The sequence below is a fragment of the Lissotriton helveticus genome, chromosome 3_1, assembly GCF_964261635.1.
Source record: "Lissotriton helveticus chromosome 3_1, aLisHel1.1, whole genome shotgun sequence".
In the NCBI taxonomy this organism is placed as follows: Eukaryota; Metazoa; Chordata; class Amphibia; order Caudata; family Salamandridae; genus Lissotriton; species Lissotriton helveticus.
The window spans coordinates 924,222,154-924,246,022 of NC_136061.1; the positions used below are offsets into that span (position 1 = coordinate 924,222,154).

At 46.8% G+C, this 23,869-nt stretch overlaps 1 protein-coding gene across 1 annotated transcript in view; it reads left to right on the plus strand.

The window, feature by feature from the left end:
* The window catches only part of NCMAP (non-compact myelin associated protein), a 990,488-nt gene that overhangs the window by 940,877 nt on the left and 25,742 nt on the right, over nt 1-23,869 (plus strand). The window contains exon 4 of the transcript XR_013608733.1: nt 14,752-14,836. The gene's annotated coding sequence lies outside the window, so the exon portion shown is untranslated. The remainder of the gene's footprint in view (nt 1-14,751; nt 14,837-23,869) is intronic.

A 23,869-nucleotide genomic window follows, 5' to 3' on the forward strand; every position in this document is an offset into this window, starting at 1 on the left:
TCCAGATATAGGTTTAGACATAGGTATACTATATCTAAGCAAGGGGTGTTTACACGACCTTGCCCCAGCTGAGTGATCAGCCAAATGTGTCTGTTTGAATGGCCAGCCAGGGGTGGCAAAAGATATGCTGCAGCCCCTGGTAGGCCTTGGATGCACCTATGCCCTGGGTACCTATAGTACACTGTACAGGGGCTGATAAGGTGACCCAATACCCAATTGGTGATGTACCTATAGTACATGTATGTGAATTTAGAGAGAGAGCAGCAGGCTGTGGGTCTGATTAGCAGGCCCACAGCCACATTAAGTCAAAAACCAGTGAAGCAAAAAGCAAAAATTGGGGTGACCATAGGAAAGCAGACCCTACTCTCTTACACAGACTGACTAGAACCATCGTTCAGTGAGCACAGCAGCACTGGTAAGTTTTCAGGGGGCACCTTTAAGGTGCCCTCTGAGTAGATGGTTTAATAAATCCAACACTGACATCAGTGTGGGTTTATTAAAAGGAGTTGTTCGATACCAAACACTCCTGGGTGCATGGAGGCCATCAAGGTGCTGGGGGACTCGAGTTGTCGAGTTCCCAGTCAAATGTATTTTCTATGGCTCCCTGGCACTTACAAGTATATAAAAATAGACTTATATACTGTAGGGACATAGCTGCTCATGCAGATATGCCCACAGCTAAGATGTAGTGCACCCTGCCTTAGGGCTTGCACCGCCTGCTAGAGGGGAGACCTACCGACACCCGAGGCAGTGCTATTTGGCATGGCACTAGTGCTCAATTTGGGCCGGGTCTACAACTTACATCAACTGCCTGACTGCACTGCAGTCTATACGTAATGCGTCAAATAATAAATGATATATGATTGCCTTACTGCAGTGGTGTTCACTTTTATCTCATACAGACAGTATCCAAAGTCCCTCGGTGAAGAAGTGTGTTGCTGTGCAGTGCTGCACTCAGTGCTGAGAGAGCGAGCCACTCAGCCCTATAATAAATCCTCATCCATGATGCGATTGCAAATCAATTTGTTTTCAGTGTTGCTGGTGGGCGGGCCAAAGATTGGGGGTAGAGGACTGCCGCAGCGTGCCGTGCGTAACCTTTTGTTCGAGGCATGTGAGCTGCAGATTCTACACTTTGCATTAGATCGCCACCTGGTGTTGGGCTCGGATGATTGCATGTTGTTGTCGTCTTGGAAGAAGTCTTTGTAGTCACAAGATAGGTGACTCCTCCCTTGGACGATAGTGCGCATCGGCTCCATCCTTAGATTGTTTTTTTCCGCCACTGGGTTCGGATTAAGCTTTTCCGCTCCGGTTCGACATCTACTTTTCAAGTACTTCGACGCGTAAACATTATTTCAAACTTCACCAAACAACTTTCGATACCAATAAACATCGACTAGGCTTCGTCAGCTCGATTCCGGTCGTCGACGCGGGCCGTTGGGCCTACCCACGCCGTGAGGCCTACACCTCATGGAAAGGCGCCATTCAAAAGATATCCCGAATGTGGAGCAAAATTCCCACTCAGTGACCATCACGAAGTCTGTAACCTGTGCTTATCGCCAGAACACGACAAATCCAGCTGCACAGCCTGTGCATCTTTTCGTTCAAAAAAGACCATTCGGGATCGAAGGGCCCGTCGACACGACATGCAGAGAACAGCACCAGAACCAGTGGATATCTTCGACGAAGGTCCATGTGTCCCGGAGGAGGATTCCGATAATCTACAGATCGTATCCGAGGCAGATGACTCCGATGACTCCATACCTTCGGGTCAACGCGTGAGTACCGCTGCCCCTACCCCAGCCCAAACACCAAATTCGAAGGCAAAGGTCAACACTCTGCCTGCAGGGCCCAGTCAAGACCGAAAAAAGCACTTCGAAAGCCCCGCCATCAACCCCGGAACCGAAGAAAATAATGAAGCCTTCGGGTAGCTCCATACCGAGCAAACCGCATGTGCCGATACCACTTGCTCCCTCGGCACCGTAACAAATAGAAGTGCCGGTTCTGAAAGACACTCCAGATCCAAGTCAACTGAATCTGGCGATCTGGCTCCTGAAGTCTTAGAGTTTGGTTACCTAGTTTCTTTAATGATATTCATACAGTCTGTATGAATATCATTAAAGAAACCAGAAGACCTACTACTAGAGCTTGTTATGCTGCTAAATGAAAAGGATTTGCCATTTACTGCACTAATAATCAAATTAATCCTTTAGATGCTTCCATCCAAAATATTATCTGTTACCTTCTCCATTTAGAGAGATGTAATCTGGCATACTCATCTATATGCTTACGTATTGCAGCCATTGGGGCATACCTACAAAACAGACAACATATGTCGTTGTTTAGAGTACCAGCAATAAAAGATAAAAAAGAATTATTCCTCGTAGGTTACCACCCTCTCCAGTTTGGAACCTATACATTGTTCTTACCAGGCTCATGGGACCCCCTTGTGAACCTTTACACAAATGTGAACTGCAGTTTCTCACATGGAAAACCGCTTTCCTCATTGCTATTACCTCTCTTAGAAGAGTTAGTGAAATTCAAGCTTTCACTATACAAGAACCATTCTTACAATTACACCGTAACAAAGTGGTTCTAAGGACTAATCCTAAATTTCTTCCTAAAATAATTACTCCTTGTCCTCTAAACCAATCTGTAGAGTTACCAGTGTTTTTTCAAAATCCAGACTCTGTAGCAGGGAGAGCTCTACACAGACTAGATGTCAAAAGAGCTCTTCTCTATTACATCGATAGGACCAAATCCTTTTGTAAAACAAAGCAACTATTTGTAGCTTTCTCTCCACCACATAAAGGCAACCCCATTTCTAAAACAGGAATTGCAAGGTGGATTATTTAATGTATACAAATATGCTAACACAAGGGAAAACGCACATTAACAGTTCCTCCTAGAGCGCACTCCACACGCAAACTAGGAGCCTCCATGGCTTTCTTAGGGAATATTCCCCTAGAAGACATATGCAAGGCAGAAACATGGTCTACAACACACACCTTCACTAAACACTATATTGTTGTTTTTTTAAAAACCTTTTTATTAACGCTTCAGCAAACAGTCGTGGTCATCACATTCGGGTAATACAATATATGCAGTTGTACCTTAGAAAAGTCAAAGCATGATGTACATTGTTAAAAATACTCATTGCAATTTAGCACTAAACATTCAACAATGCGTGTGATTCGTCAACTGGGGTAGTCTGGGGGGGTTCGCATATATGACCCCTGTACTCATTCCAATTCGACCATACCTCAACCCATTTCCGGGGGCACCCCCTGGCTAAGTAGACTGTCTTCTCCTGGAGCATGCACCAGTCCATATCTGTTTTCCATGAGTCCAGTTTCGGAGGTCCCACTCCCCCCACAGCCTAGCAATGTTCCTTTTTGCTATTACGAACCCCAGTGTGGCCCAGGTCCTCCCACGGGATGACAGGTCAGTGGGCTCCCAAATGTTCAGCAGACACCTCTTCGCCTCCACTTGAAGCGCTACCCCCCACACCTCTTGCATGCATCGATGTACCCGTTGACAATAAATCTGGAGCACTGGGCACTCCCATAGTATGTGGAAGAATGTCCCTGCCTCTCCGCATCCCCTCCTGCAGAGCCCATCCTCGCTACGACCCATCAACTGCAATCTGGTCCCTTAGATGTAAATTCAATGGAGGATTTTAAGCTGAATCAGCCGAAATCTGGCCGATATGGCTACTTCCTTAGGGGACGCCAGCGCACTCCTCCACTCCTCCTTGTCTATTTCTAAGCCGTCAGCCTCCCACTTCCCTTTAAGGTTGTGCAATAGGTCCGGGGAGTTATTAATAATTTTCTTGAATGTGAGTGATATGGCATGCTTGGGAAGGTGGCCGTCCAGTAGTCTGTCTTCCAGGGGTGAGGAGTCCGGGGGCAGGGTCCCAGGGGGGATGTTTGATTGGAGAGCGTGTCGGACCTGTAAATATCGGAAGTATTCTGTTTGGGCGAGCTCATACGTGTGTTGGAGCGAGGCAAAGGACACAACCCCTTCCAGGCCCCATAGGTCTTTTATTTGGGAGATCCCGATTAAATCACAGTTTCGGAACCCTTTGGTACAGCTCAAGGTGCCCAGTCTTTCTGAGGCCCATAGCGGGGTAGACATAGTTAGAGTGCCAGCCCATCCCAATTTACGCTGCGCAATGTGCCATATCTGTACTGAGTGCTGGGTGGGCCCGGTAAGTGGGTACCTTCCCGGTTTAGAGTATAGCGCCGCCTCAAAATTCCCGCCCAGTAGGAGCCATCGGTCCATTCCATACCCCGGATCGGTGCCATCACTATAGGTGCCCTGATTGATGGCCGCGAGATGCGCGGCCCAGTAGTACTTTCAAATGTCAGGGAGCGCTATACCTCCGTCATACCATCCCAATGTAAGTTTCTGAAGGGAGATACGGAGTGTTCTAGACCACAATAGCTCTCTCAGCGTGGTTTCAATAATCGCGAAATAGGACTGTGGAACCAGGTCTGGGTAATTTTGCAGGGTGTATAAGAATCTCGGTAACGCCATCATTTTAAAGAGCGAAGCCCTTCCTAATAATTGGACCGCTGCAGAGGCGGCAGGATATTTCTCTCGTATCTTATGGCTTTTACTCTTGAGATGAAGATCCCCAGATATTTGAACCCCTCCGTGGCCACTTTAATCGGGCAGTCCCGGGGTATAGCAGGGGGGTCTCCGTGAAGAACATACAGCAAGGATTTGCCCCAATTAATACTATACCCAGAGTTCTTTCCGAAGCTGGTGAAGATGTCCATAGCTACTATAAGGGACGTACGGGGTCTCGTGAGATAGAGGAGGATGTCGTCCGCATAGAGCGATATCTTGTCCTCCCAGCCATCAGTCCACCTGAGCCCCTTTAGGGAGCGGTCCTGTCTGATCCAAGCGGCGAGCGGTTCCAGCGATAGGGCAAAAAGCAAAGGTGAGAGGGGACACCCCTGTAGTGTCCCTCTCTCTAGAGCAAAGACCTCAGAGATTTTGTTGTTAACCGTTACTTGTGCCAAGGCCTCAGAATAAAGGAGACGTACCCACCCGATGAATTCGGGGCCAAATCCCAGCTTCCGAAGGACCGCCATCATGTAGGGCCATTCCAACGGATCGAATGCCATAGCGGCATCAAGTGATACTACTATTGCATCTTCCTGGATAGTGTGACATCTCCCCAGCACTCCGTGAAGGCGGTTGGACCAGCGTCGGCAGGACTGGCTTGAGCCTATTGGCCAAAACCTTAGCTAGGATCTTGGGCTCCGCGTTTAGTAAGGATATAGGTCTATAAGAAGCACAGGAGTCCCTTGGCTTTCCGTCCTTGGGGATGCCACAATGGTGGCAATACGCTGGTCTCGCGGCAGCGTGCCCCTCTCCCTGCTTTCTTCGAACATCCGCTTCAGATATTGCCTGAGGCCGTCAGGTTTCAGCTTATAGAGCTCAATAGGCAGTCCGTTGGGTCCTAGGGCTTTTCCGGAACGGAGATCCCTGATAGTTCGACCCAGCTCTTCGGCTGTGAGCGGCGCCTTCAAGGCCTCCCTGTCTGCTTCCTCGAGGGTAGGCAGACGGATGTCCTTCAATAAGTCCACAGAGTCCTCCTCAGGCCGGTCAGACCCATTACTAAAGACCTTCTGATAGTGTCGCGCAAACTCCATGACAATCTCACGAGGTTCCCTAACAACCGCCCCTGACTCGGTCCTGAGCTCCACCACCACTTTCTGTAAGTGTTGTTTCTTGTCAAGCCACGCTATGAGCCTGCCCGCCTTATCTCCTTGATCGTATATTCTGCCTTCCCCGTCTCTAACTGTGCGTTTTGCGGCATCTGTGACCAGGGCCCTGTATTCCGCCCCTTTGAGTAACATCCGGTGGGTTTTCTCCGGATCAGCATCAATATGTGCCGCTGCTTCCAACTCCTGGAGATCTCCCTCCAATTGGGCCATTTGAGCCTCCCGTTCCTTGCGGCGGCCCGCGATCGCCGAGAGGGCCTCCCCCCTAAGCACAGTTTTGAAAGCCTCCCACAGCACCACCGAGGAGTTTGAGAGCCTCCCCGGGACCTGTAATAATTAACAACAAGGGGTGGTGATGGACAGAGTCTCTGAATTAAGCAGAAAACTCTCACCCAGTCAAGAGATCAGGGCTAGATCCAACACCGTTTTTTAGCTCACTGCATCATCCCAGTTTCAGAACCTGGCTGTATGCAAATTAGTCTGTTCCTGTCAAAAACCCTATATTGTTGATGTGCAAGCCAAGCAGCAAGCTGCTGTAGGCCAAGCTGTCTTTAAAACTCTCTTTCAAACTACTGCAACAGATACAGGTGACCACCGCTAGGGGAGACACTGCTGCACAATCAATGCAAAGTGTAGAATCTGCCGCTCATATGCCTCGAATGGAAAATTCTACTTACCAGTATGCATCTGTTCTTGGCATGTAGGTATGTAGAGCTACAGATTTCTACACACCCTCCCGCCTCCCCGGGACCTGTATCTGTTCCAGTTTTATCTTAAGTGGACATCCCTTCTTTCTTTCTACTAACTCCATCAATTTCCATCATGGCGAAAAACAATCTAAGGATGGAGCCGATGCCCATGCGCACTATCGTCCAAGGGAGGAGTCACCTATCTCGTGGCAACAAAGACTTCTTCCAAGACGATAACGACATGCAATCATCCGAGCCCAACACCAGGTGGCGATCTAATGCAAAGTGTAGAAATCTGCAGCTCTACATGCCAAGAACAGATGCATACTGGTAAGTAGCATTTTCCTTTCATGCCAGGGACGATGGAACTCACCACAGCACACACGCACTGCACGAGTTACCAGCACGGCAGCACCAGTTAGCACGACGTGAAGCAGCAGCAGGCCTCTTAATAAGACACTCCTGCAGTCCTGGCAGTGCCAACACGCGGTGAGTAATAAAAAAAAAAACAATGCTGCTTTTACTGGCGTGCGGGTGTTGACGGTCACCTGAACTTAGTAAGAGCCTCTAAGGCCCCAGCAAGCATGCCTCCGGCATCGGGCGGGGCACCGCGTGCAGTGCAATGCACCGAGGCTGCCGAAAGGGGAGGGCCTTGCCCTTGCTTAATTTATTTTAACCCCTGTCTGTCTACTCCAAAGTGTCTGACTCTGACATACTTGCTGCCACTGCTCAAAAGAAATTAAATCCATCATGAAAGCCAAAGCACCAGCGGGATAATAAAACAGGTGGGATTTTATATATGTAGATCATCATCAGTCATCACATCATGTGCCACCAGGCCAGTAGTAACGCTCGGGCCTGTGCAGCCTTCCTGTCCACTTACGGCGGTTTCTGCTGGTCCAGGAGCCCCTGTTTTATGTGCTCCTTATGTACACAAAACACTGCAAATTGCGTTTACCAAACAGGGACAGTAATAATACCAGCAACCATTAAAAATTGCCAAGACATATTTTATTGTGCGATGGGGTTGGATCCATTGTAGTGGGGGTTGTTTAAATACCCACGGTAAACATTAACACAATGCTGCCGTTAGTGAAACGTGCCTCTCTTCAACCCATATTCTCATCCCAGCTCTCGGGAGGACCCTCATCGTGAAAACAGACTCGACAGGAGGTGGATGGAAATTGCCCAACCGTTGGCTAGTGCGAGGTGAAGCAGGCTTTTAGCTCATGGTCTCAGAAAGCCGGCCTAACAGCTAGGTTGATGTATGTGCCAAGAGAACGAAAATAACGCTGTGCACTCAGAACTATTTTCTGTTAGCTACACAGCTCGGGGCAAAAAAGATGCTGCGCTTTCCAATGAAAATGGAGACACCGGTAGTCAATCTTCATTGTTTGTTTGTTGAAGTTGTTTAAGTCCGTACTAGAGGACGCTTTACAACTTTTGCATAGAGCATGTTTGAATCTGTGCATTCCCTAAACAGAACTAATAACTGTCATAGCAGCAAGTGCTCTGTGGCATCAATGAAGTAACACCAGATCTAAGTCTTCCCAGCTCAGCTGGATGGCTTTAAGTATACACAAACTCACTTCCTCCAAACAAAAAAATTTAATTGTCCGAGAAACACATACTGTGCCATAAAGTTCAGTTTTCATGTTGGTAAATACTGTATATTCGACTTCCAAATTGCATGCAATTTAATCGAGTACGCATATGTACTACTCATTCACAGCACACGTTGTTTCCCACAAGCATAGGTATTACCATCAAATGCCAGAGATGGCCACCATAATGCCAAGGACAACACAATAGGCCAATAATGGGTACTATTGCGTGGATGCCACCTTTGTGTCAGGTCTATTATTATTAATATTACGGAGATTTCTAAAGCGCCTGGTTACGCCCACCGGCTTGTCCCCGCGCTGTGGTGAGAGGCAATGAGCAGGACAGTAAGCCATTAATCTAGTGTAGAACAAAATAGATGGGTTTTTAGAGCTCTCCGGAACTTAACCTCCGAAGGTTCGAGACGCAGTTCCATAGGGAGCCTGTTCCAGCTCTTAGCTGCAAGATGTCTGAATGGTCTGCCTCCCATTCGCGCTTTCTTGACTTTGGGAACAGCTACTAGGCCAACACCGGTGGATCTGAGTACCCGACTAGGTTTGTACGGTGTGATGAGGCTCAGCAAGGGGGCGGGCGCCTTGCCCCCAATAATGCGATGACATATGCATAGCGCCTTAAAAGCAATCCTCTCCCTGACAGGAAGCCAGTGGAGAGCTTTTAAGGCGGCTTTGGAGGCTGCTCTTTTTGGGAGCCTCAGTACCAGCCGTTCTGCGGCATTCTGTAACACCTGCAGGCGACTTAGACCTTTAACCGTGGTCCCCAGATAGAGAAGGTTGGCATAGTCTAGCCGGGAGGTCACCAGTGCATGCACCAGCGTACGTCTCGCATCAACCAGAAGCAAATCAAGAGTCTTCCGCAGATTTTTGAGAAAGCCAACGCATGTCCCAACCACACGACCAATCTGGGGAGTGAATGAAAGGTCTGAGTCAAACATTACCCCAAGATTTTTGGCCTGCTGGCAGGGTACTGGAGTGTTGTCAAGGCATGCCGGCCACCACGCCGATGACCACACAGACGGGTCGCCCCCCACCACGAGCACCTCAGTTTTGGCCCCATTCAACTTCAGGCAGTTGTTAGACATCCAGGAAGCAAGCTCCTTCATGCATGCACTGAAGTTAGATGCCGCCACCTCTGGTGCTTGCGACAGCGAGACGACCAGCTGAGTGTCATCGGCGTATGACACAATTTGCAGGCCGTGACTCTCCACGATGTTTGCTACAGGGGCCACATAAAGGTTGAACAGGGTTGGACTCAAGGCAGAGCCCTGCGGCACTCCTTGGTCCAAGTTGATCATACAGTAGTAATACTCCCCCTGTCTAACCTGAAAGCCCCTATTAGACAAAAAAGATTGGATCCACTTCAGCGGAGTCCCCACGACTCCACCCTTGTTCAGACACTGTAGCAGAGTGGAATGAGCTACAGTGTCGAACGCTGCACTCAGATCGAGTAAAATAAGGGCCATCATGTGCCCCTCATCCACTCCTTGTCTGATGGATTCCGTGGCCATCAGCAGTGCTGACTCAGTGGAGTGACGGGAGCGAAAGCCAAACTGAGTTGGATGAAGCAGGCTAGTCTTCTCCACATGAGCCATCAACTGAAGATTAGCCACCTTCTCTGCCACTTTGGCCAGATAGGGTAAGAGAGAGATAGGGCGAAGGTTATCCAATTTTTCCCAGCTCACATTTGGCTTTTTTTGAAGTGGAAGTACCACTGCTTGTTTCCATCTGTCAGGTACAGTATGAGTACTAAACGAAAGATCAAGTACATCTCTGATATAGGGCTCCAGGATCTCAATACTCCCCGCGAGCAGCTTGGGCGAAGCCGGATCTAGGGCGGATCCTGACTTGATGGATTGGCATATCTGTATCAGGCTTTCATAAGGTGGCGTAAGAAAGCTCATGAGCCTATTTTCCTCCACAACATCCAGTTCTGTCTCTCTGAAATCAGAGCCCCTTCTATCACCACCCGAAAAGGCGGAGTATATAGAAGCCACCTTATTGGAAAAAAAGGTGGCGATGCGATTACAGGATTCCTCTGAAACACTAGCCGGATCAGCACGTGGCCCATGGAAGGTAATTTCTTTATATATTTTAAATAACTCCTTACTCGAGTTTTCGGCTTCCCCTATTCTTCCTGTAAAATATTTGGCCTTGGCGCGTCTAATTAAATTATGGTAAATTCTCAGTTTAACCATGTATTCTTGTTTGGCCTGTTCCAGAAAGGCAATCCTCCAGCGTCTTTCAAGTTGTTTGCATTCCGCCTTAATTCGACGAAGTTCATCGCTAAACCAGGGGGCGGATTTCTGAGGTCTGCTGCCAAGGTTTTTTACGCGCAGTGGTGCCGTAGCGTCCAATGCATCATTGATACGCTCTTCAAGTCTGTCCGATGCAGAGTTGGCATCCAGACCTCCAGGTCTACCTCCTTTGACCAAGGCAGTATCAAACTTGGCTTTGGAGAAGGTTGCCCATTTCCGACTGGGATATTTAGTATTGACTCGCTCTTGGGTATTTGTTAATGGCACATCTATAGCAAAAGGTACTAGATAGTGATCAGACCAAGGAATCGGTATAGGGGTTTTAACTTTAACCTCCTCCCAGTTGGCAAAAATAGGGTCCAGAAGATGGCCCTTTTGATGTGTAGGGGATGCCTGGGACCTAAGATGGAGTTGAAGAGCATACAGTCCCTGACAAACGTCAGTGGCTCCCCTATCCTCTGGATCGTCTAAGTGCAGGTTAAGGTCGCCTAATAGCAGAAATGTATCCCTGCGCAGGGCCTCTTCCGTCACGCCTTCAAGCAAACTGAAGGTAAAACGAGCAGAAGGGCCAGGTAGACGATAAATCAAAAGACCCTTCACAGTATTGCTAGCATTAACCTTTATAGAGAAGGCACCTGCTTCACTATCCGCTGTGGTAAATGGAACCAATTCACAGCATAGCGGGGTTTTAAAGATTATCGCTATTCCACCACCTCTACCCACAGGTCTGTCCAACCTGACCATGGTATAGCCCTCCGGAAGGGAGGCGACTACATCTGGCTCAGAGTAGGAATCAAGCCATGTCTCGGTGAGGAATAGAAGATCAAACTTCATCTCCGTGAGTAGATCGTAGATGTCCAATTTATGCTTAACCAATGATTCTGGTGCTGTTAGATCTATCCGCGGCCTTAGACACAGTGTCACATGAACTCCTTCTCGGCCGATTGAGAGATGTGGGCATAGGAGGTGTGGCTATGTCATGGTTGGAAAGCTTTCTTTCGGGTCGATCACAAGGGGTCAAGCTAGGCTCCCACTCTTCCACCTTCAGGGAGCTTACCAAGGGAGTGCCACAGGGCTCATGCCTAAGCCCCACGCTTTTTAACGTGTATGTGGCCCCCTTGGCAAACATTATAAGATCATATGGATTCACCCCGGTGTCATACACTGATGACACCCAGCTTTTATTTCCTTTCCACACTCTCACACCCGCAATCCAAAAATCATTTGCGGACGGTATGAGAGCAGTGGCACATTGGATGGCACAGAACTACCTTCAATGCAACGTGACCAAAACTGAGGTCATGTTGTTTGGAGGGGCAACTCTAATGTGGTCCCCCGATTGGTGGCCCTTGGAGCTGGGACCTGTCCCAACCCCGAAACAAACAGTTAAAAATCTTGGTATTCGCCTGGATCAGGCTCTCCTACTTAAGGAACATACTACCCAAGTCACAGGTGCATGTTTTCGTGTGGTTGGGCTGCTTCGACGTGTTTTTCCATTTCTGCCAGACAACCACAGAAAAACGCTTGTTCAGACCCTAATAATAAGTAGGATGGATTATTGTAATGGCCTCTATATATCAGCCAATGAGGAACAATTGAAGAAATTGCAAATAGTGCAAAACACTGCAGCAAGGCTAGTTCTCAATGCCCCTCCCAGAACTCCCTCTCGTCCCCTTCTTCACCAACTCCACTGGCTACCAGTAAAGCAACGTGTTAAATTCAAGATATGTTGCACTATACATAAATGCCTGTTTGGCACTGGTCCCAGATATTTAAAGGAAAAATTTGTTCCATACACTCCTGGACGCACTCTACGGTCCAGTAGCCATCACCTGCTTCAGGTTCCAAAGTTTAGAAGAGCCAGACAGGGAGGACGGGCCCTCTCCTACAAAGGACCTGTCCTCTGGAACTCCCTACCACCTGTGTTGAAACAAATTACAAGCCTTGAATCCTTCAGAAAAAATCTAAAAACTTACCTTTACACCATGCCTTAGGTAACATCTCCCCATATTACAGCTATAGCTAACTAACTATAAAACCTTGTTAGAGACTACCAGTGGAAGCATAAGCGCAGAGATATCCCTTCGGGAATTGAATCAGGCGCTATACAAGGCTATAAATAAATAAATAAATAAAACCATAGATCTAACATTTAGTAGTCTGCACATCAGCCTTAGGGCTTCAGCCTTCCTAATATGACTGGTACTCCACGTGTATTTACATTCTTTGCAGGCAATGTCCTCCTCAGCTCTCAAGCTATGAAGGCAGGCCTTATCGGTATCGGGACACATTGCGCGGAGTTGGCCAGGGCTCCACAGTATAGGCGCCCCGTTTTGTCCAGGGGTTATGGCCCCTGCCCCCGTCCGGCCGCGGACGGGCGCAGACGGGCTTGCCTTTGGCGCGCCGCCGGCGCGCCGGAAGGGCATCCGCCTTAAGTACCCCGCAGTCCGTCTGTCCGCAGTCATGTCTAGACACCATTATTACTATGGATGCCCAAAATATATTAAAAACGGTAATCAGGGTTGCCCCATAAGTTCAAGGATGCCCTCAGCTTGTCAATGGTGGCCACCATTCTACAACATTTGACCATGATGCTAATATCCGAACACTGGCCACCGCCATGTCATTCCACCATTATGCCAGGGCTAGGCATTATAATGCATGTGAGTATTGTCTTTTCCCTAAATCGGCACTTAGAGCACTGGAATTTTTCACATGTCCGTTTTCAATGCACTAGTCATTTTAGCTAATTTATTCCAAAATTGTGCTTTAAATGCACTTTTAATTTTATCTTTTTCAAAATATTCACAGGGCAGGGGAACCTCCTATCAAAACCTTACTTGGAGGGAAGCTCCCTTGCTGAAATTCAGATCGGGTATTAAATCTGCCTTTCATCAGCGCCAGGTGAGGATGTGGGTGGAGCCAACAGAGAGTGGGTGGCGCCAGTGGAGGAAGTGGGTGGAGCCAGGTGAAAGTGGTTGTGTCCTCCGACCAATATTTGAGCACCTGGACTTCATATTTTACAAATTAAGCACTGCATGGCACACAGGGTAATATGCCATGTCAATTTTGTCATTTTTCATTTCATGCAGGCTACTGTGGCAGTTTGCATGGCCTGGGTGAGGGGTCCCTAGGGTGGCACTACTGGTGCTGCAGCCCTAGAGTACCCTCTTCAGTCCCAATGCCCTAGGTATCAGGGCAACCATTTACTAGGGACTTACAGGGGTAGCTGAAGTGGTGCCAAACTGGGTACAGTTTTAGGAAAAGAACACGGGTGCTGGGGACCTGATTAGCAGGAAACCTGCATACTTTCAGTCGACATTGCACCAGATACTATGCAAAAAGTCGGGTGGGCGTACTGCAACAGAACCCCATTTTATCGCACAACCCAACCCCTACTGATATTTATTGGTGCTTCCATGTCCTTCACCATCACTGACGCTAGCACTTGTCATGTTCGTTTATAGCCGATCCAGTCACCTGTTCCCTCATGAGGATATTGGTTTAGCTTCAGTCAATTGTATTTATACCCCTTAGTATTTATAATGTAATGCCTTTCCAAATTTAGTTATATGAACCTTTTTGAGCCTCTGCCAGCTTTGTGCTTTTATTTGAGACCCTCTGATCTAAAGTATAAATTCTCTTCCAAACTCCCAAGTTACTGGAAGGTTAATGGTTTTACAATGTAATTCCCTTTATATTGAGCTGGAATGCATGCACCCGCCTGCTAGGCATTTCTTTCTTGTTGTTTTGACCAGTAATATTGTTAATTGCCTCTGAGATCCATGGTGAGAAATCACTCCATTGCTGTGTACAGTCTGTGCACATGCTTGAGGTACCCTGGTACCTGGTAGGTGAGTGCAAGTCCTCAAGACCCCCTGAGCTGCTAGGTAAGCCCATGTGCACACCCCTCCTTCGAGCTGTCAAGTGAGGATGTGGGGCCAGTGTCCCCATCAGGTGCTTTGTGAGCTGATGTCCCAAGTGACCCCTTGAGGTGTTAAGGGAGCACAAGTTCATAGAGGACCTAGTCACATTTTTGCAACTCTTCACTGATTTGTTTTCCTTTTCTAAGCACGTGACGGGTTCAGGGAGCCAAGAGTATTGAGGTAAACTGAGTCAACTGGTTCAAACTCAAATGGGCTTAAATTTTGTCTGCACCAGAAGACAGATATTCAAACTTGAATGAGTTAACTTAGTAAACATTTTAGAAAGTTGAATTTCCCATTTGGCAACCATCTCCCTCCGTAGCAAACCGCACTAGGTATGAACATCTTGTAGGCTTTTCAGTGTATATGTATTTTACAGTCTGTCCAGTCTATTAAAGACCCATGCATTCTTAATTGTTTCTTCACCTAATGTTCTTGCCGCTGTGTTCTTTTTATTCCAGGATGTGATATTTGTAACCTTTGTCTCATTTCTAATGTAATGTTTTCAAACTGCTCTGTTTTATCAGGCTCGGGAGCGATAGTAGCGGCTATTGTTGTTGGAGTAATAATCATTTTCACACTGGTCCTGGTCGCATTGAAAATGTACAACAGGTAATTTATGTTTGCTTGGTTCATATTGCTGTGCGCTATTTGAGTCGTGGTACTAGTAGGCCTAGTGAAAAAGTTCTTAGATTGTAATGTCAAATCCTGTCTGGGAGTGTAAGTTTATTCAGCTGTACTGTGTATACTAAAAGTGGTGTCTGCAGAGAATCCTACCTAACTAGAGAGGGCCATTAGAGAATTAGGTAAGTTCGGCAAGATAAACCCAAGACAAGTTGGAAGCAGCTGAATATTACTGCACCTTTAGCTGTGGTATGGTTATCTTTGTTTCTTCTGATATGATGCCTCTTCACCACCAGTTAACTATTGCTTACATTATTCTGTTAATATGACCTAAATTCGGAAAGAATTCGAATTGCTTGTGGTTGCCACACACTTTGGCCACATATAAAATAGCTAAACCTTAGAAAGAGTTAACTTTGTGCAGTCGGATACTATCTCAATGCCAGTGGTGGCTCCTTTGGTAAGGCGGAGGCGCGTCGCCTCACTGAGCAGGTCAAAGAGGAAAAAATAAAATGATAATAAGTCATTGTTATTATTTTATTTTTCCCCTTGCTTATCTGGGTAGGGGTGCGACTGCTCTGCTCACAGAGCAAGGCAGGTGAGGAGTAGTTTGCCCACTCCAAGTGCGCAGGACGCTTTGGCCGGCCGTCTTGGGTTGGTCAAACCGTCATGCGCACTTTGCATGTTCTCTATGCTGTCTGCATTACAGCCTGCATGGAGAACTTGCCCAGCCTCCCATTATCTGGGTGAGTGCTGCTCCATGGTGCTCAGAATTGCCTAGCAGGAGGCTGGGAGCCAGGTGGTTCCTACTTCCTGCCCTGGAAGCCGGCAAAGAGGGAGAGGAGGAGGTTCTGGCAAACAGCAGACAGGTAAGTGTTCATTTTTTTAATTCATTTCCCCCCTCAAACCCCCCCCCCCCCACCCCCTACCCCACAATCGGGCCCCGCATCCCAACCCCCTACCCCTTTTAAATACCAGACGCCACTGCTCAATGCACCAAAATACATTTAGGCGCATTGAAATAGGAGCTTTGTTAAATAAGGTGACTGTGGTTAGTATAATAAGATATGGCCCTGTAATGTGGCGATTTTTCTTTCGTTGTACTCCTGGTGAGATCCAAGTCAGGCAAGGAAGTACACTGGACAAAGAAAGCACTGTCACATCTGTGCAACAGCACAGTGCTTCTGACTTGAAGATTGTGGTAGCACAGAGACTGCGTAGGTTGCTTAGCAACTTGTTGCACATTCTCTGATTCCTGTACTGGCAGCATAGCCTGTGAAAGGTAGCCTGCAGGCATACACAACAGCCTACATCAGCAACTAACTCGCATATAGGTGCTTATTTCTACTACTGTTACTTCTCTAAACTTTAATGTGCCCACCTGTACATCAATAACCATTTACTTCTCTCAATTATCATTACTGTTACTTTTCTCCCCTATTTCGTCATTCCCTAATGCTAAATCTTGCTTTAATGCTAACCTTTTCCATAACCTTATTTCTGATTTAATGAAATTATTTTCAATCTCTCAACAACAAATCTTTACTATTAAATGTAATTACATTTTTTTTAAACATAACCTGCAACCCAATTTACATTAAACAATACATTATACTAAATTAATACTAACTCTAACCCTATTGTATTATCTACTTCATTGCATTGAATATAACCTTCTTGTAATCGTAATGCTAACCATAACCCTATAATTTAATCGTGATATTGTAACGTCTTACCCTAACCATAAATCGAATAACATTTAAATAATTATAATTCATTTTCTACAATTATTTTCAAACTGATCCAAACCACAATTGTGAATTCTTTAATTTATTTTAAATTACATATACATAAACGAAGTCATCACAGTAATACTAACCCTCACCCTAAACTGGACTGGTGCAATTTAAAATACTTGGTAATAATGTAATAACCTTTTTTTAACACTATTCCTAAATTATGATTATCTGAAAATAAGTTTGCCTAATACATTGGATGAAATTCTGGTATTATTCAGTATATACAAAGTAAACATGCCTTATTTTAAAGGAAAGAAATGACGTAGAAGTGTGGAAGTAATGCTTGGACACAGTATATGTATATTTTAAGGGCTCTGTGTTTGATTTGGAAAACTTTCCATTTTATTGGATCCAGTCACTTTTATCCCTTCTTTTCTTCTTTTCTCGCACAATTTTCCCCATTTATTTTAATGTCTTCATTTGTTTTACTATTTGCATGAGACAAGATAACATTAGGATTGGGTGAAAGGTATAATTTTGCATGCAGAATTAGACAAAGTGCACAGGCTTTGCCCTTTGAGAAATTTCGAAGCAACAAACAACCATCTTTACTATTGCTGCATACCTTTCCCAATACTGTCTGCAGAGTGCCCCTTGTGTTTGCTTTTGAACCTGGTTACCAAATCTGCTTTCTTGTTTTCCTTGAAGCCTTTTTATTGAAGATTGAACCTGCCTTTCCAAAAGTACAGTAGTTATAAAAAATGGGAAAACACCTTCCACTTTGATGTTAGAGAGGAAAAATATCCCTGTAAATATCTCCTAAGCATATTCCATATCTGACAATATTTAAAAACGGCAGTGGTGGAACAATTGGGAGCACATCTATTCCCCTTGTGCATACAATATCAGCATACAAGTCTTGGTGCTCCTGCAGATCAATTTAGGGAACGACTGCGCCGCGAGGGAGGTTCGAGGACATAAGGGGCATATCATAGCCCATGACTCTGTGACTACACAAAATAAAGAATTTCAAGCGGAAAAATTGAAAAAAAAAAAAAGCGTCTTTATACATATGAATACGTGACGCGGTCTACTACATAACAGAGAGAAAAAAAATACCTAGGGACAAACTAATCCCCAGGACAAGACTTGGACGGACATACACTACTACTGTTTGGTCATTCGTGCTAAATATCAACTGAAGCCTTGAAAAAGTTTCTATGAAACGAAACGTGTCGGCTGCCGGTTTCTATGCTTGGAAGGAGGATTGCCACACCAAGCTGATCATCCTGATTATATTGCTTATGTTTCACAATCTTGTAATTTTGGCATAAATTCATATTAAACTGACACGGCAAGAACGACTTTGATGTCCTGCTGCTGGTACTTTGAATTGATTTGCTTGAATAACTTTATGAATTGATATATACTTAAATAGGAGTGCTGAGGTTTATTTCCATATTCCATTTCTATCTGTGACGTCTGATAATCTAGGCACAAATAGAAAATAGATGTGCCAATACTCACCGAGATTTGATTGCAAGTAGCAGCATGAAACATTATGATGATCTCAAGACGGTTTCACTTTAAGCATTCTGTTATTAACCAAAAGATATACCAATTTTCCTTGTCAATCATTTGAAGCTGAGGTAGACCCCATCTGTCAGTTTCAAAGCATTCAAATGTTTAAAAATAAAAAAGGCTGTGTGATGTACAGCAGAGTAGAAGATGTTCCCAATATAGTGTACATTACAAGGCCCTCACCTTAGAACATGAAGATGGATTGTATGAAGTGGTAGTTCAAACAAAAAATTCAAACACTCCCGTTAGTGATACCTTTTATTGGATTAGCAGAAAATGTAGCAATGTGGGCTTTCGAGATTCCACATGACTCTTCTTCAGATGATAATTACTACTTAACTGGTATGTTTTTAATATCACCTGAAGAAAAGGTTTGTGCATTCTTTAAATATAAAGTAACACATTGGTATCTAATTTCCAGTTATTCCAATGAAAGGTATCCAAGGCCATAGTGTTTGGATCTGAGAATCCAGACAGATGCAGAAAAGTAAAGTTGCTAAAACTCACAAGGAACATCAACTTTCTTGCTTCTTTAGTTCCTATGAAAATCTCAGATTAATGCCACTGGTCTCAAAAATGATTTGGCCTACAACAATCTTAGCTAGGATCTTGGGCTCCGCGTTTAGTAAGGATATAGGTCTATAAGAAGCACAGGAGTCCCTTGGCTTTCCGTCCTTGGGGATGCCACAATGGTGGCAATACGCTGGTCTCGCGGCAGCGTGCCCCTCTCCCTGCTTTCTTCGAACATCCGCTTCAGATATTGCCTGAGGCCGTCAGGTTTCAGCTTATAGAGCTCAATAGGCAGTCCGTTGGGTCCTAGGGCTTTTCCGGAACGGAGATCCCGGATAGTTCGACCCAGCTCTTCGGCTGTGAGCGGCGCCTCCAAGGCCTCCCTGTCTGCTTCCTCGAGGGTAGGCAGACGGATGTCCTTCAATAAGTCCACAGAGTCCTCCTCAGGCCGGTCAGACCCATTACTATAGACCTTCTGATAGTGTCGCGCAAACTCCATGACAATCTCACGAGGTTCCGTAACAACCGCCCCTGACTCGGTCCTGAGCTCCACCACCACTTTCTGTAAGCGTTGTTTCTTGTCAAGCCACGCTATGAGCCTGCCCGCCTTATCTCCTTGATCGTATATTCTGCCTTCCCCGTCTCTAACTGTGCGTTTTGCGGCATCTGTGGCCAGGGCCCTGTATTCCGCCCCTTTGAGTAACATCCGGTGGGTATTCTCCGGATCAGCATCAATATGTGCCGCTGCTTCCAACTCCCGGAGATCTCCCTCCAATTGGGCCATTTGAGCCTCCCGTTCCTTGCGGTGGCCCGCGATCGCCGAGAGGGCCTCCCCCCTAAGCATAGTTTTGAAAGCCTCCCACAGCACCACCGAGGAGTCTACCTTACCATCATTGTTCTCAAAGTACTGGTCAATTTCCAGTGTCAGTTTCTTCCTCGTGTCTTCATTGCGGAGATACCAGGCATTAATCGGTGCTACACTTCCTTCCCGCCTGTCTCCGATTGTGAGATGTACCATCAGCGGGGAGTGGTCCGAAATGCCCCTTGCTAGGTGTGTGGCTTCCTGTATGGCGGTGTCATGTTGTAGAGGTGCTAATATGTCATCTATGCATGAGAAAGAGTGATGAGGACCGGAAAAGAAGGTGTATTGGTTGCCTGTTGGGTGCCGGAGACGCCATAAGATCAGTGAGGCCAATTGTCTCGATAAAGTCCGCCAACCACATGTGGCCCGTTGGTATGTCCCTGGGTGGGTGCCTGTCGAGGTGTCCTGAGACCACAGCATTAAAATCTCCCCCCACCAGGAGCTGTCCCTCCGGAAGGGAAAGGAGCAACTTGCCTAATTCTTGGTATGATTGAGTTTGAAGCCCAGGCGGGATGTAGCTAGTGACTAAGTTGATTCTGCGGCCTTCCCATTTGCGCGAGATAGCAGCATATCGACCAAGAGGGTCAGATTCTGTGTGGTCTATTACTAGGGGAAAGCTGTGGCGTATCAGGGTGCCCACCCCGCGGGACCCAGAAGTAATGCAGGCATGGATTACAAGGGAGTACCCACACCTGTTAAGTGCATGGCATGTGTTACTCAGTAGGAGCACCACATCCGGTGAATGCCTTTTAACAAATTGTAACACTATGGTTCTCTTGAGCTCCCCCAGCCCGCTGACGTTCCAACTCAGTATTCTGAAGCTTTTATCCTACCTCATAGTAGTACACACTCTTGACTGCAATAGCTGCCCTGAAGCTTCTGGTACAATGCACCCTAATATTTGCATCTATCTGTAATGACCATTTCCAACAACTCATCCCACTCCCAGCCGCCCCCATCCTCCCCCCAAACACCAGAACTGGTTAACTTTCCCCACCCTCCTGCTTCCCTGCTCCGTAGGTTCCAAACTACCCACATCCCCAATTAGCAGTCTCGCGGGCCGGCCAGGAGGCCCCCGGTCTCTAGCGAGGCCCTCGGAGGATGTTAGGGTGTCTCAGGGGGATCCGACCGCCGCAGGACAGCAAGCCGCTGTATCGGCCCCACAGCAACGCCCCCCGCTGAACTTTCGCGGTTTTCCACCCACGTGCAGGCCTCAGGCCAGGGACTGTGGTTGTGTTGCGCCCCGGCTTGTCAGGATCGGTCCCAGCCGCGCCTGCATCACGCTAGAAATGCTGTAAACTACGTTGCCCAGGATCCTTTGCGGCGCACCAGGAAGTTACTTTAGGACACAGAACTTCCTTCCTGGTGCGTGTTATTCTGGTTCCAGTTCTTCTTCGGACGTGGGAGCGGCTGCTCTGCACGTCTTGTCTTGTGATTCCCATTGAGGTCGTGACCCTGCCGTGTGCATCCCCTCGAGGTAGGAGAATCTTCGGTCTCACGCTGTATCAACTAAATACTATACTGCAGTTGCGGGACTGTCTCCCGATAGCTGCATGATTATTGCATTCACGGATCCTGCCTGCAGGTGGCAGCGGAAGCCTGTGGGTCTGCTTAACTGATTAGCCGATCTGAAGGAAGACTCGGCTTGTCAGTTCTTTTATCGTTTTCGTTGCTTTTTGGGTTTTTGGCAAGTTAGTGTTATTCTGCTGCCTTATGGACTTTTGGAACACTGTTTACGAGTCAGGGCAAAAAGCGGAGCGCTGTGGTATGTTTGCTACGCGTTACCGTGTTTTTCCATAGACTCGATTTTGGATTATAATTAACTACAAAGCGGAGCGTGGTAGTGAGTGGAACTACGCGCTGCCGTTTTTACTAGAGATTGGTGTATTTTGGTTTGAGAGAGCAGAGCGCGGTAGTGGTCGCAACTACGCGTTACTGTCGCTTCCTGTATGGTCAGAGCCCTATTCATTGTCTGATAAGGAGGATCATTATCTAGACATAGAGGAGCGGAGTGTTGTGGTTCTTGCCTCCTACACATTACCGTGTCCTGAGCTCACCATTCTAAACACTTGGATGTATTCTTTTTGATATCTTTCCTTCCTAATTACCAGACTCCCTTATTATTCTTTTCACTCCTTGCTGCTCAGTGGTAGGTTATTATCTAGGAAGGTTACATCAGTATACTGCACACATGTTCCATATAAATGTCCGTGTCTATAGAATTACATATGCTTCTCGTTTATATTCCCTAAGGAAATGCAAGGGCAGTATTGGAGCGTGAAGATTGTTACGTTATTGCATGGTCTGGTTCTTTTTCTTTAAACAGGTAAACTTAGATCCTCTAGCGAGAATTTATGAGTGTAGTTTGTATACGAAGCCGTGGAATTTATATGTGTCCTTTTGTCATTTCAGATTTCCCATCCATGCTGACCCATTCCTTTCCTTCCCGTTTTTTTGTTTTAGTTTATTATTTTTTCCCTCACCTAATGGCTCGAACTCCTTGTAAATACTATCAGGGTGTTGGTGACATTTGGAGGTGGAACCATTGATCAACAGCTGGATCCTGTGGAGGAAATCTGACACGGCCGGGCCAGCCCGCCAATCAAGGTTGCTTCCTCCTCGCACACGGCACTCCCTGCAACCGGAGTGGGTGTCCCCTGCCGCGATCAGCAGCGGCAGCCGAGGGGAACCTCATGCAGCGTCACTTGGTGAAGGATGATGCAGGATTTTTGGGGGAAAACGCTCCGCTTTGGCGGAGCTCCTCTATTAGGTGGCCATCTTCGCCAGCGCCAGGCCACGCCCCCAAAAAACCCTATATTGTTGATGTGCAAGCCAAGCAGCAAGCTGCTGTAGGCCAAGCTGTCTTTAAAACTCTCTTTCAAACTACTGCAACAGATACAGGTGACCACCGCTAGGGGAGACACTGCTGCACAATCAATGCAAAGTGTAGAATCTGCCGCTCATATGCCTCGAATGGAAAATTCTACTTACCAGTATGCATCTGTTCTTGGCATGTAGAGCTACAGATTTCTACACACCCTCCCGCCTCCCCGGGACCTGTATCTGTTCCAGTTTTATCTTAAGTGGACATCCCTTCTTTCTTTCTACTAACTCCATTAATTTCCATCATGGCGAAAAACAATCTAAGGATGGAGCCGATGCCCATGCGCACTATCGTCCAAGGGAGGAGTCACCTATCTTGTGGCAACAAAGACTTCTTCCAAGACGATAACGACATGCAATCATCCGAGCCCAACACAAGGTGGCGATCTAATGCAAAGTGTAGAAATCTGCAGCTCTACATGCCAAGAACAGATGCATACTGGTAAGTAGCATTTTCCTTTCATGCCAGGGACGATGGAACTCACCACAGCACACACGCACTGCACAAGTTACCAGCACGGCAGCACCAGTTAGCACGACGTGAAGCAGCAGCAGGCCTCTTAATAAGACACTCCTGCAGTCCTGGCAGTGCCAACACGCAGTGAGTAATAAAAAAAAAACAATGCTGCTTTTACTGGCGTGCGGGTGTTGACGGTCACCTGAACTTAGTCAGAGCCTCTAAGGCCCCAGCAAGCATGCCTCCGGCATCGGGCGGGGCACCGCGGCAGTGCAATGCACCGAGGCTGCCGAAAGGGGAGGGCCTTGCCCTTGCTTAATTTATTTTAACCCCTGTCTGTCTACTCCAAAGTGTCTGACTCTGACATACTTGCTGCCACTGCTCAAAAGAAATTAAATCCATCATGAAAGCCAAAGCACCAGCGGGATAATAAAACAGGTGGGATTTTATATCTGTAAATCATCATCAGTCATCACATCATGTGCCACCAGGCCAGTAGTAACGCTCGGGCCTGTGCAGCCTTCCTGTCCACATACGGCGATTTCTGCTGGTTCAGGAGCCCCTGTTTTATGTGCTCCTTATGTACACAAAACACTGCAAATTGCGTTTACCAAACAGGGACAGTAATAATACCAACAACCATTAAAAATTGCCAAGACATATTTTATTGTGCGATGGGGTTGGATCCATTGTAGTGGGGGTTGTTTAAATACCCACTGTAAACATTAACACAATGCTGCCGTTAGTGAAACGTGCCTCTCTTCAACCCATATTCTCATCCCAGCTCTCGGGAGGACCCTCATCGTGAAAACAGACTCGACAGGAGGTGGATGGAAATTGCCCAACCGTTGGCTAGTGCGAGGTGAAGCAGGCTTTTAGCTCATGGTCTCAGAAAGCCGGCCTAACAGCTAGGTTGATGTATGTGCCAAGAGAACGAAAACAACGTGCATTCCCTAAACAGAACTAATAACTGTCATAGCAGCAAGTGC